Source organism: Pyxicephalus adspersus, chromosome 11, assembly GCF_032062135.1.
Source record: "Pyxicephalus adspersus chromosome 11, UCB_Pads_2.0, whole genome shotgun sequence".
In the NCBI taxonomy this organism is placed as follows: Eukaryota; Metazoa; Chordata; class Amphibia; order Anura; family Pyxicephalidae; genus Pyxicephalus; species Pyxicephalus adspersus.
In genome coordinates this window covers 22,171,592-22,183,491 of record NC_092868.1, presented here as the reverse complement: position 1 = coordinate 22,183,491, position 11,900 = coordinate 22,171,592, and the positions used below count along the sequence as shown (strand labels likewise).

The window sequence follows — 11,900 nt, the reverse complement described above, 5'->3', positions numbered from 1 at the left end:
ATCTCCAGAGTATCCAGGTTTGTTAGTCCCAACCTGGCAGAACGTCGATGAGACTATGTCTAACTCAATTTACACTTTTAGAGTTTGAGTTATTGAGTTTTGTAGAAACCGCTCGGCATGCTTGATTTTAATGTTTCTTCTGTCTGGTTGCCACCTACTTTCGCTTAACGGACTTCATTTCAGCTTTATTGAGGAAGTCCTCAGCACCACAAATCTCAACAAAAAAACAAATACGCACTTTAACTGCAAGTTAAAGATATCTTTCAGAGACTCCCCTATTAACGGTGTGTTATGGCCATATACACTATGCACCCGCCCAAGCCTCGCCTGTTGGGTCAATGTTCTCATTGGTCCCCACGCACCTTATAACCCGCAGTCTCGTGCTCGAGGGGCGGATCCAGAGGCGGAAGTGTCGTGCTGGTCTGGCGGAAGGACAGTTCTGAAACTAGCTGAAGAGTTTAGAAACGGAGGAAGATAATGGAAAGGTGGGGGATCACAGGTGAGATTTAAATAGGCTGTTATTTTACCTGTGGGGGACAGACGTTATGGCTAGTGCTCGAGGGCGCTGTGGAGGGATAGTGTGACATTGCATGTCGTAGGAGTCGAAACTAAAATTACTAGTGGCAGGTAATGTCACAGGCTGGTTCTAGATATTTTGCGCCTTGCGTTTTGAATAATAGCCATAGGTGTGCAGTGATTTTTATCTGTGTATAGAGCCTTTGAAAAGGGGACGGTGAAAAAAATGTGGAATTCAACAGCTAGTAAAAGCCTCCCTAAAAATCTGTGTAAAAGAGCTTAGGGAAAAGCTTTCAGTCGCCATTCCGTTACAAAAATGTTGCTTTTCCCTAGTTGGAAAAGTTGATAATCTTTTATTATATGTATATTTTTTTTTTAGTGCCATCATATTAGGCAGCAGTGTACAAAGTTGATAGTTGTGTCACTAATTGTTCCTCAAAAAAGCTCACAATCTAATGTCCCTACCATAGTCGTATGTCATTAATGTAGTCTAAGGTCAATTTTGAGGGGAAGCTGATTAACCTTACTGCATGTTTTTGGAATGTGGGAGGAAACTGGCAAACTCAATGGCCATTCAATTCTCAGTAAATATGAATTTGGGCATGATGGGTAGGTTAGGCCATTTTAAGGTGGGGGTAATGTATGAGTGTAGTTATCCAATGATTTGTTGGCCCAGAAATGATTATTTCTACAGTGTTATGTAACTGTCTGTAGTCTATGAAATTGGTGTCCTTAAGCTGTTGCTGGTTATTTTGGTTAACTTTTTTAATCCCAGGTCCAGGTTCTACAGATGACCATTGGGATCAATACAGACCTATCTCCTAAGTATATCTGACACATTGTAAATTAGATGCCATTTAACAAATTTGGGTTGGGAAAGCAGCAGGCATCCAGCCCATATAAAGAGTTTAATTGAGTTTCCTTATGCCAGTGTTCTTGGACCCCATCTCCTTTTAGCTGGGCACACCATCCAGCACTTTTTGGTAACTGCCTGGCTGTTTTTGGCTGAGTACTGAAGAGTTAGGTCACAGTACAGGGTCTGCCACCCACCTACAATTTCTTCCCACCCAGCTTAAAAAAAATGCCTGGGTTGAGCACTGTTATGCACAGGAGTCACAATGGATATGTATATTGTACTTTGAAGGTACACTTTTCCTTTAAAAAAAATAATTGCTGTATTTGTAGTTTTAGGATATGTTTTTTTTTTTTCTTTTTATAGGTATGCTAGGCTCTGAGATTTAAAGTGTTTCCTGATTTCTACTATACATTTGTTGCTATCATTGTTGTACTTAAAAATACAGACCAGAGGCTCTCCATTCACCACAATTCAGTCTAGCTAGTGTCTGGATAAATAAAACTGCCTAAAAACAATTTAAAAAAATTCAAAAACTATGCCAGATGTGATTTTTATATAAAGGAAAGTCCTTGAACGAAACATTTGGAGTTGACAGTGTAAGAAATGCTTTACCCATGGACACAAAGTGAAACAATCTGTCTAAAAGTTTATTTTACATTAAACTTTACAGTTTTGATGACTTTAGTTGATGTCTAAAAAATACCAATATACTACCATGGATGTGATTGTTTAAGGATGCTTGGAGATATTATTTTCTTATTTTATCCTCTATCTTCTTCCTAGCTGGTTTTGCACTGTAAAATATGAATACACAGTCTCCATAATCTATAAAATAGGAGAAGAAATATAAAAAATGTATTACTTAGTTGATGGTTTTGTTTTAGATAGAATGAGGAAAGGCTTTTATGTTTTCATTCACAGTCTGTTAGCCTGACAGACATGAGTTTAGGGCAGACAGTAGTGGAAGACCTTTTTAGCAGGATGGGAAGGGGGTAGATACTTGTCAGTCTCTAATATTTTGTTGTGGACTGATGACACAATAGGCAGCAAGAGAAATACATTCAACATAAACTAAAAAAAAAATCCCAGATTGAAATAAAACACATCACTTCTTCACTGGATCCAAAACAGACAAAAGTTCTGCATCTCATAGCATGTTCGTCTGTTAGTCTAATGCTTTTAATTTACGTTTTGAATGTGAAACCTGAGACTGATTTGGTATAAAACTGGTAACTGATTTGGTGCTTAACAAACCTTTTTTTAATATGCTTTGGTGCTTGGCGACAATACAAAATGTGCTTAGGTACTTGGTGACATTACTAAGGGGTTCTATCTACGAAGGACTTGCTGAGCAACTTTTCTCTTCCCTACACTATGTGGTATCATATTCAAAGGTCATTTGCTTTTCATCATAAAAGCCTTGCCTGTTATTTTATTTACACCAGTGTTAAATATGCTTTTTACTGACGTAACTGGTGTTGCCCAGGTATTTATTTATTGCAATCCTTTTTTATACAGGAAAAGGAATCAAATGGAGCTATAGTGTTAAATCAAAGAAATGTTTTATATAAGTAGTATACAATTAAATAATGGCATATTTTCCAATGCGGTTTTAAATGTTTTAAAAAACTTTGTGCTCCTAAAAACACCTTTTGTAATTTTAAGACAATCTAAAATTTTGATCCTAAGATGTAGGTCCACCTCTGGTCTGTTTCTATTAGTTCGTTTTCAAAAAATATAGTTGTAGAAATTTTGGTGGTTGATCTGGCAGTGGAAGTATGGATCCCGCTTTATGGTAAATTTTGCCCTTGAAGCGTGAATGTGAATGGAAATCCAGGCTGTTGAACAACTGATGTGGTGCCGAATGATGTCATTTGGAAACATGAGTTATTAAGAAAATGCTGATGTGTAAATCCAAAGTTCTTGTGGTGGTGTTTTCAGTTGGCAGAATATGATTTTCCCTTTTTTGCAAATACCAAGAGACTCAGGTTTAAACTTCTTGGCTTGACAGTAACTACAAACCATTTCCATTTTTCCGATGGTAACACTTGCAAGCTGCGAGTAGTCTTTGTGGATAATAGTGGAATCCTTACAATGCTAAGCCAAAATGTTGTGCAGGCAGTGATCGTTTGGCTCTTTCTCTCATTTCGTGTACTTGGGTCTCGTGCTTTTGTACTGTCTTTGAAGCTCTAGATGTAGTAGCTCTATCTCTCTTATGCTGTAGTCGGGTCTTGCATTGTTGTACTGTCTCTGTAAAAGATTCCAAAAAAAGTATGTAAAACTATAAGCAAAAGGCACACTGTCACTGAGCAATACCTACATACATACAAATATACCACAGCGCTGTACAAACATCAGCGGTGCATTCACATGAGTGAGTCATATGTCTAGCAATTTTGGTTTAAGTGTTTCCTAGTGATGACATACATACATACATCCGAATTTAGCTCTGATATATAGCACAGCGCTGTACAAAGATGACTGGTGCACTCGCATGAGTCCGAGTCATATGTATAGCAAGTTTGTCTGAAATATCTCCATGCTTTTTCGAGTGATGGTGGAACATACATACATCCAATTTTATATAGCTCTCACATATACCATAGTGCTGTACAATGAAACACTGAGATAGACCCATCAGTCTCTGCACAGGGGAGCTGACACTCTAATATCCCCTCACACACTATTATATTACATTTATTTACCTCTGACATTTACCACAGAGCTGTACAAAGATCAGCGGTGTCATATGTCTCCCAAGTTTGGTTGAAATGTCTCTATCCATTTCTGAGACTTTTCTTCAAGAAACACTGGTTTCTTGAAAAGTCTCCATGCATTTCCTAGTGATGGTGGAATATGAAAATATATATATATATATATATATATATATATATATATATATATATATTGTGTGTACATAGTATTCTTGGATCCACAATAACCCTGTAGTGCTGTTCAAATACATATAATTCTGGATTACATATGTAGAGTGTTTTAGAATGTATTTTAGCTCCAGTTGCATTATGAAAAGACCTAAACAACTGGCTGAATCTGCAGTTAATTTTAGTTTACACAAGAGCCTGCAATAGCTTGTGGTTAGGGCAGGAAGGAGCCACCAGAGCATGCTGATGTCATGCTTGTGTTGTGTATGTTCACACTGTACACAGAGGGTGTACAAAAGCTGTTTGCTTCACACTAATTTTTAGAGTGCATCAAATGGGGCTTTAGTTTAACCCTTTAACTGCCAATGATGTGTATCATGGCAATGAGAGGGTTGAAATATATTGGCCCCTTTTATTGCACGTGTGAGCTTGGTTTAAAGTTCTGCAGCAGGCTCTGGGTTAAAGAAACATTTAAAAAATACAATGCATGTTTATGGTTACACACTCATTTTATTATTTTATTTTTTACTACACATGGTGAATGTAATATCATAAAAACACTATGCAACTACCTTCCTTCAAGTCTACAGGTTTTCAAGGAATTCTATGTATTTAAAAAGTTTAACAAAGCCAAGATAAACCTCACTTTACACCTAATTACTGGAAACATGAATGCCAGTATTTTGCCCATGGGAACAACCTGAATTTGAAGTTCTTAGGAGTGAGATTAATCGGCCTTTTCTAGAATGTAGATTACAACACATCATGCTAATCCCAAAGGTGCAACAGATAACTCCCCCATTCATATTGTTTCTCTGGCTTGATCCAGAGACTCCAAATGTGTTTAATGTTGTGGCCTTGCCATATCAAGGATAAGATATATATATTCCTCTATTAGTACTATGGAAGCAACCAGTACCATAAAGTGGATTAATGACGTAGATATACCGGGAGGCTTTGCTCTCCCATTTTGTCTTGATTGCTGCAACAATCCAGACAGAAAGGTGCTGCAATCTTTAAAAAAAAAAATAAAAAAATAAAAAAATATACATTTTTTTAAAAAAAAAAAGGGTCGTATACTATTTTATGTAAAGTAAAAAATTTTGAGTTTAGGTCTGGTTATGGAGAAAATTAAGCTGTAGAAATACATTTTAAAACCATTAAAATAATGATTCCTGATACATTACTGGAAAGAGATCCAACTCTAGAACTTGAGTTGAATAGATTCCAGACAGACTCTGCTTCAAAAATTCTGCTGCTGCTGCGCTGCAGTGTAAATTTTTTCTTACAAAAAATGAATTAATAAAACCTGGTTAAAAAAAAGTTAGTCATGTGATTTGTCACCCCATACCTTTTAATACAGAAGGCACCAGCTCGCACATTTTTGTGGCTTGTATTTATTCATCGGAAGCACTTGCAGATAAAGGTCAGCATTTTTTAAATAAAAATATAATAGAAACTTTTTTAACCTTTTAATACAAAAAATAAATCATACTTCATACATACATACATACATCCATAAATCATTACTACTATGATACCTAGTTCTCAAAAATAATCAACAGTAATAGAACTGGTGGGGTTCTTTCAATAGGAATGGAACTGAAGAACAGTGAAAATACCCCTAGTATAGCTTCAAACTCTCTCTCTCTCTCTCTCTCTCTCTCTCTCTCTCTCTCTCTTCTCTCTCTCTCTCTCTCTCTCTCTCTCATATTCATATATATATATATATATAATGTGTGTGTCATCAGTATTCTCCCCAGAAATTTTTTTGTAGCCGGGTGGTCAAAAAGGATGTGTGGCAAAACATGGCAAACTTAGTGCTCACAGTTGTTTATTCCATGGGTATCCAGTAACCTATTTTTTTCAGTGTTCTTCTTTCTCCCTATAATTTGTTCCAACTTTGTAATGCCTGCCCTGTTAGTATATCCAATTTTTCCATTCTTTGTATTTTGCCACAACTGTCCTATGCTGTGTATTGTGACCCAACTTCCTAGTGTTCTAAGTTTATGGAGTGTATTCCTTTTTTGTAGTGTAATAGCATAATGAATGTGGTGTAACAAGTTAGGTTTAGTTCATATTAGCAGCAAAAAAACATTTACCCCCTCTGAGTGACTTCTGGCAACTGCTAGGCACCTAGGATTGGTAAGAGACGGTAAGTGCTAGGCTTTTTAAGCAGCAGTGGTTCCTCGCATGCATGAGATTGAAAACTTTTTTTTTTTTTTTTTTTTTTAATATATAATGCTTTAATAGCATCATGCATGTGATATCAGATGGGGACAAGACAGCCAGTGACCCCCTCTCATTACTGCCCATATTCTATTCTAATGATGTCATCGGCAGTGCAGTGTGATAGCTGTGTGAACGTAAAAGCTGGTTGTCATATTCTGCAGCCTAACAACTCGCTTTTTTCAAACCTTCATATCTCCTAAACCGTTGGTTGTATTGACTTCAAATTTTTAAGGTACATGTGAAGGCATAAGAAACTGCATGGGGGGACTATTGTGGTTAAATTCTTCTAAAATGTAATTACTAAGGCATTATGAGAACTTAAATCTCTACCTAGAAAAATGAGCTGCCTGCTCTGTTACACATGTTTGTCTGCATCTTACCTCAAACCCCAATTTCTCTAGAATTAAGAGGTGCAGAGAAACAAGCATATAGGTGGAAATGGGAGACACTTGTGGCTATCGCCTTTCATCACCATGGCATCATTACAACATTAAAAAAAACTGTCCTTTAAAATGCACTTCCTTGTTACACATGACAGTAACCTTCCAGTACCTCAACCTCAATACATTTTAGTGGGCAGAGTTCATTTTCTAATCATAGTGATGAGGTTTATATTATGTTGGTCACAGATGTTCCCCACTTGTACCAATATTTTTGGTTTCTTACACCTCCCCATTCCAGGGAAATTGAAGTTCAAAATGTTAGTTTTGATGGGCAGAGTGTTTATGTTCTAATGATGCTGTAGTAATGAGATTGTAAGGGGAGAATGTGCCCGCCACGTGCACCTATATCTTCAGTTTTGTTCCCCTCACCTCGTGGAAATTGGGATTCAAAGAAGAGAAGCAGACAGTAGTTTCATAGGTATAGATTTGTGACAGGTATATATTTAGGGGCCCACTCCAAAGCTCCTTGCTATGTTGGTGGACCCCAATTTGCATTTTTAATTTAGAACTCCTAGTTGCACTTTCCTCTGAAACAGCAACCCCAAAGTTCAATTTTCATAACTTTTTTTACATTTGTGACCCCATATCTTGAACTTCTTTAAAGCTGGGGGGCTGCAATTATAGTAACTAGTATCTATGAGGGCCCTCTGTGCACCCTGAAAATTACAAGTCCTTGTGATATACAGTTTAGGATATATGAAGGTTTGTACACAAAGAGCTGTGAGGATGCAGAATGACATGCAGACTTCACACACAGCTCGAGCAGTGGATATATTGCACAGGCAGCCCTTTTTTTTTTTTTTTAATAGAAATACAAGCTTGTGCCATCAGATGGGGACGGGGCTGCCTGTGTCTCATTCACATGAAGGCTGAACTGTGTGCTCACCTCTCATCACAGCAGCAAATCCTCTGAACGGATGACAGCTGAGCATAGAGCAGCCTTACTGAGATCCGTGCAGAGGAGGAGAGCTGCCCAGGAGAGGTGGGTGGGTAGGCACAGCAGACAGGCGGAGCAACCTGCTAAAACCCTCTGGGGAGAACTATGGGTCGTATATCAAACCTTAATTATTTATTTCATGAATGGTTTCAATACAATGCATGAGTAGTGACTATAATATTCTATACGTGGGGCAGCACGGTGGCTCAGAGGTACCACTCTTGCCTTTGCAGCGCTAGGTCCTAGGTTCCAATCTCGGCTCCTTTGAGGTACAGTTGGTGACATGACTATCAACTTTGTACAGCGCTGTGTAATATGATGGCCCTATATAAATATTGTGTAATAATAATGTACTGAAAATATATATGCAATTATTTGAGCAATGTGTTTAACTCCCCTAATAAATCAGGCAATTTACCTTGATTACAGGATGAGTAACCTTAATTTGAACAAAACATACATTTATACCAAGTAGAAAATCAATCATGCAATCCAATTAAATACCTAGTTTCAATAAACTGTTAACTGTGTATCATTTATTAAATACATTTTTTTTACGATAAAACGATCAAAATGATTGAAAACAATGTATTTTAGTGGAGGTAGTATTTTCAGTGGAACTGCTGTGTTCTCCCCGGTAATTTTTTTAGCCGGTTGGTAAAAAAAAAAAGGGGGCGGGGCTGGACATGGCAAATTTAGAGCTCCTAGGTATTCAGTAACCCCTGCTATTGTCAGTGTTCTACCTAACTTTCCAAGGTCTGGCTTGTTAAAATGTACAATTTTTCCTTAGGCCATTTACTCCTCCTGAGTGACTACTTGGCAACTGCTAGGCACCTGGGATGGTAACTGGTGATAACTGCTTTTCGGGGCTAGCAGTTTTCAAGCAGCAGTGGTTCCTGGCAAGAAATAAGTGAGGGGTAAACGCAGCAAATGTAACCTTACTGCCAATGTGAATTCAGCCTAACTGTCGCCTCCTAGCCCCTTTACCTAGGTAACGCAAAGAGCATCATGCATGTGATCGCAGATAGGGGCAGGACCTGTGAAATTTATCCACCCGCAGTATAATGGCTGTGTGTTTAAAAGTCTACTTGTCAGGTTCTGTAGCCTAACAACTCATTGTGTTCGATCCTTCAGATCTCCTAAATTGTTGGTTGTTTTTACCTAAAATTTTTAGGGTACACAGGGGACTCTCATAGCGACTAATAACCAACATTTCTTTTTTCAAAATATGAGGATCATGAGTTTAAAAACTTGTGGAATTTAACATTTGGGTTTCTGTTTTACAAAAGTGCACCTAGCAGCCCAAAATTGAAAATGCAAATGGCCCCCCAGGGGCCAGTTACATACAAAGAAGCATTGGGGTGGGGCCCCCTAAATATTTTACCTGCCTTTCACCAAACTATAATTGTAATTCTATGCTGTCCTTTCTGCTTCTGTTCTTTGAATCCCAATTTATCTGGAATGGGGAGGTGCAGGAAACTGAAAATGTAGGTGTAAGTAGGGAACAGATGTATAAACCCCTAAAATTTCATTTCTCATGGCATCATTAGAACATAAAATAAACTCTGTCTATCAAACTGTCCGCTTCCCCACCTTGAACCCCAATTTCTCTAGAACAGAAAGGTGCAGGTAAACAAAAATATAGGTGCAAGAGGGGGAAATTTGTGGCTAACACCCCCCAAACTCTCATCACCATGGCACCCTTACATAAACTTTGCCCATCAAAACATTCTGCCCTATTACACATGACTGTACCCTACCAGTACCTGAACCCCAATTTTGTTTTGATGGGCAGTTTTTTTTGTTATAATGATCCCATTGTGATAAGATTTTAGGGGGTGTTATCCACAGACATTCCCACAAGTTTTCAGTTTCCTTCACCTCCCCATTGCAGAGAAACTGAGGTTCAAGTGTTAGAAGTGGGCAGTATGTGTAACAAAGCAGTGTGTTTGTCATAGTAATGAAATTTTAGTGTGGGCAGTCGCTGAAAGTGTCCCCCCACTGCACCTACATTTTTGGTTTGGTTTTATACCCCCCACCATTCTAGGGAAACTTTGGATTCAAAGAAGAGAGGCATACAGTGTAACCTAGTATGACAGTTAAAAGATTTGTGAGAGATAAGTATACATTTAGAGGCCCTTCCCCAATGCTCCTTTCTATGTAAGTGGCCTGGGGGTTCCCAATTTGTATTTTTAATTAAGGACTCCCAAGGCCCACTTGCTTTTAATACTGCAACCCCAATGTTGTATTTTCACAAGATTTTACAATTCTGGTCCCCATATCATGAAATTTGTAAAAGCTGGGGTGCTGAAATTGTGGAAGGTGCTAACTATAAGTGTTCCCTGTGCACTCTAAAAATTTGAAATCATTATAACATTATACAGTTTAGGGGATATGTAGGTTTATACGCAGAAAGCTATAAGGCTGAGGAATGTGACATGCAGCATTTACACACACACACTGCTTGATGATGTCATTACACACGCCCACTGGACAGAGACATTGTTTACAGGATGTGTTTGGCGTTTTATTTCAAAAGACTCGGCACAGCTATGAGATGGGGGAGGGGCAGCCTGTGTCCCTGTGATCTCTTCGTAGCTGTTCTCTTATCAGCTGAAAGCAGAGCAGCCTCTCCGGTGTCCGTTCACAGCTGCTGACAAGTGATGGCAGGTGGGCGGCCCGTCCCCCAGAAATGGGCTAAGGAGAACTATGAAATGTTAACATATATAATTTCTCTTCTTTTTAGTTTTAAATCAATAAAGTAATATCAGAATCATGCTGTGCTAGTTATATGCAAGAATAACAATCACACATAATACTCCACAGTAAATAGAGAGAACACCACTAAAAAATATAAATGTGACAAACTTTAATGTTAGATTCATGGAGACTGTATTACTAATATTGTACGGTAAGATGTTTATACTTGTAATTTTTGTACAATAAATGTTAGTTATATCTATACAAAACTTTTAGCCAGTTGTGAAATGCCTTAAAAATTACTCTTGCCTAGGATATGTTTTGTTTTGTTAACCTCCCTAGCGGTGTAATTCCGCCCAAATTTCCATGCAAAAAGCGGTACAATTTTTTGCATGGAAATTTATTTTTTATTGTAAGCTATATTTCTTGGGCATAACTCACCGATATTTAACAAATTTAATAATAAACTTTAAATAACAACACAAAAATCTGTTAAATATTTAAATATGTAATATAACTGTATAGTAGCATATATATAATTATGTATATATTATATGAATATTTCTTTGTATTGGACTCAATACAGCTATTTTGTATTGAATCTAATACAAAATTATTTAAAAATAAATTTCCTGTACCGATGCATGCACTGATGTCACTGGGAAACCCCAGAGATCGTCGCTGCATACACCGTCTGAAGAGGAGACAGGACGTGTCCCCAGGACCTGCGGGGACCAGCAGGATGCTGTGGGATGCCAACAGAGCAAGGTAAGTGGGGTTTTTTTATAGGTAAAAGCTACCCTGAGTGTGACCGGGGAATACAGATTTTTGCCTGGAATTCCACCCCGAGTCACACCCGGGAATACAGCTAGGAGGGTAAATTGTCTTGGGATGTGGCATTGATCGATTGGTAAGGTTGGGTAACACCTTATTTTTTACTGTATTGATTTGGTGGAAAAAACCTTGGCATGTATTACCCCATCTCATTGTTGTTTTTCAGAAGGAATCTGAGATTTATAGTATAACATTTAAATTAAAAAAATCTGTACAAAAAGAAATCTATTAGCTATTGTCATATACAATATTTACAAAAATACATCACAGTAAATAATAATCCCATAGGATTTAGGGTCCATATTTTCCCAAATGTTTAACATCTGGGAATTAAAAAAAAAAAAAAAAAAAATGGGAGAATGTGTTGAAGTGTTGGCAAAAGTTAATGACCTTATTGATCAAGTATCATACGATGGAAAGAAACAGAGGATGAATTGGACAAATTCTATGTAGATTATTATTATTATTATTATTAATAAACAGGATTTATATAGCGCCAA

The 11,900-nt window shown here is 37.6% G+C and overlaps 1 protein-coding gene across 1 annotated transcript in view; it reads left to right on the top strand.

The window, feature by feature from the left end:
* The first annotated feature begins 375 nt into the window (after window positions 1-375).
* The window catches only part of NR1H2 (nuclear receptor subfamily 1 group H member 2), a 163,999-nt gene continuing 152,474 nt past the window's right edge, over window positions 376-11,900 (top strand). Inside the window, exon 1 of the mRNA XM_072427152.1 lies at window positions 376-499. The gene's annotated coding sequence lies outside the window, so the exon portion shown is untranslated. The remainder of the gene's footprint in view (window positions 500-11,900) is intronic.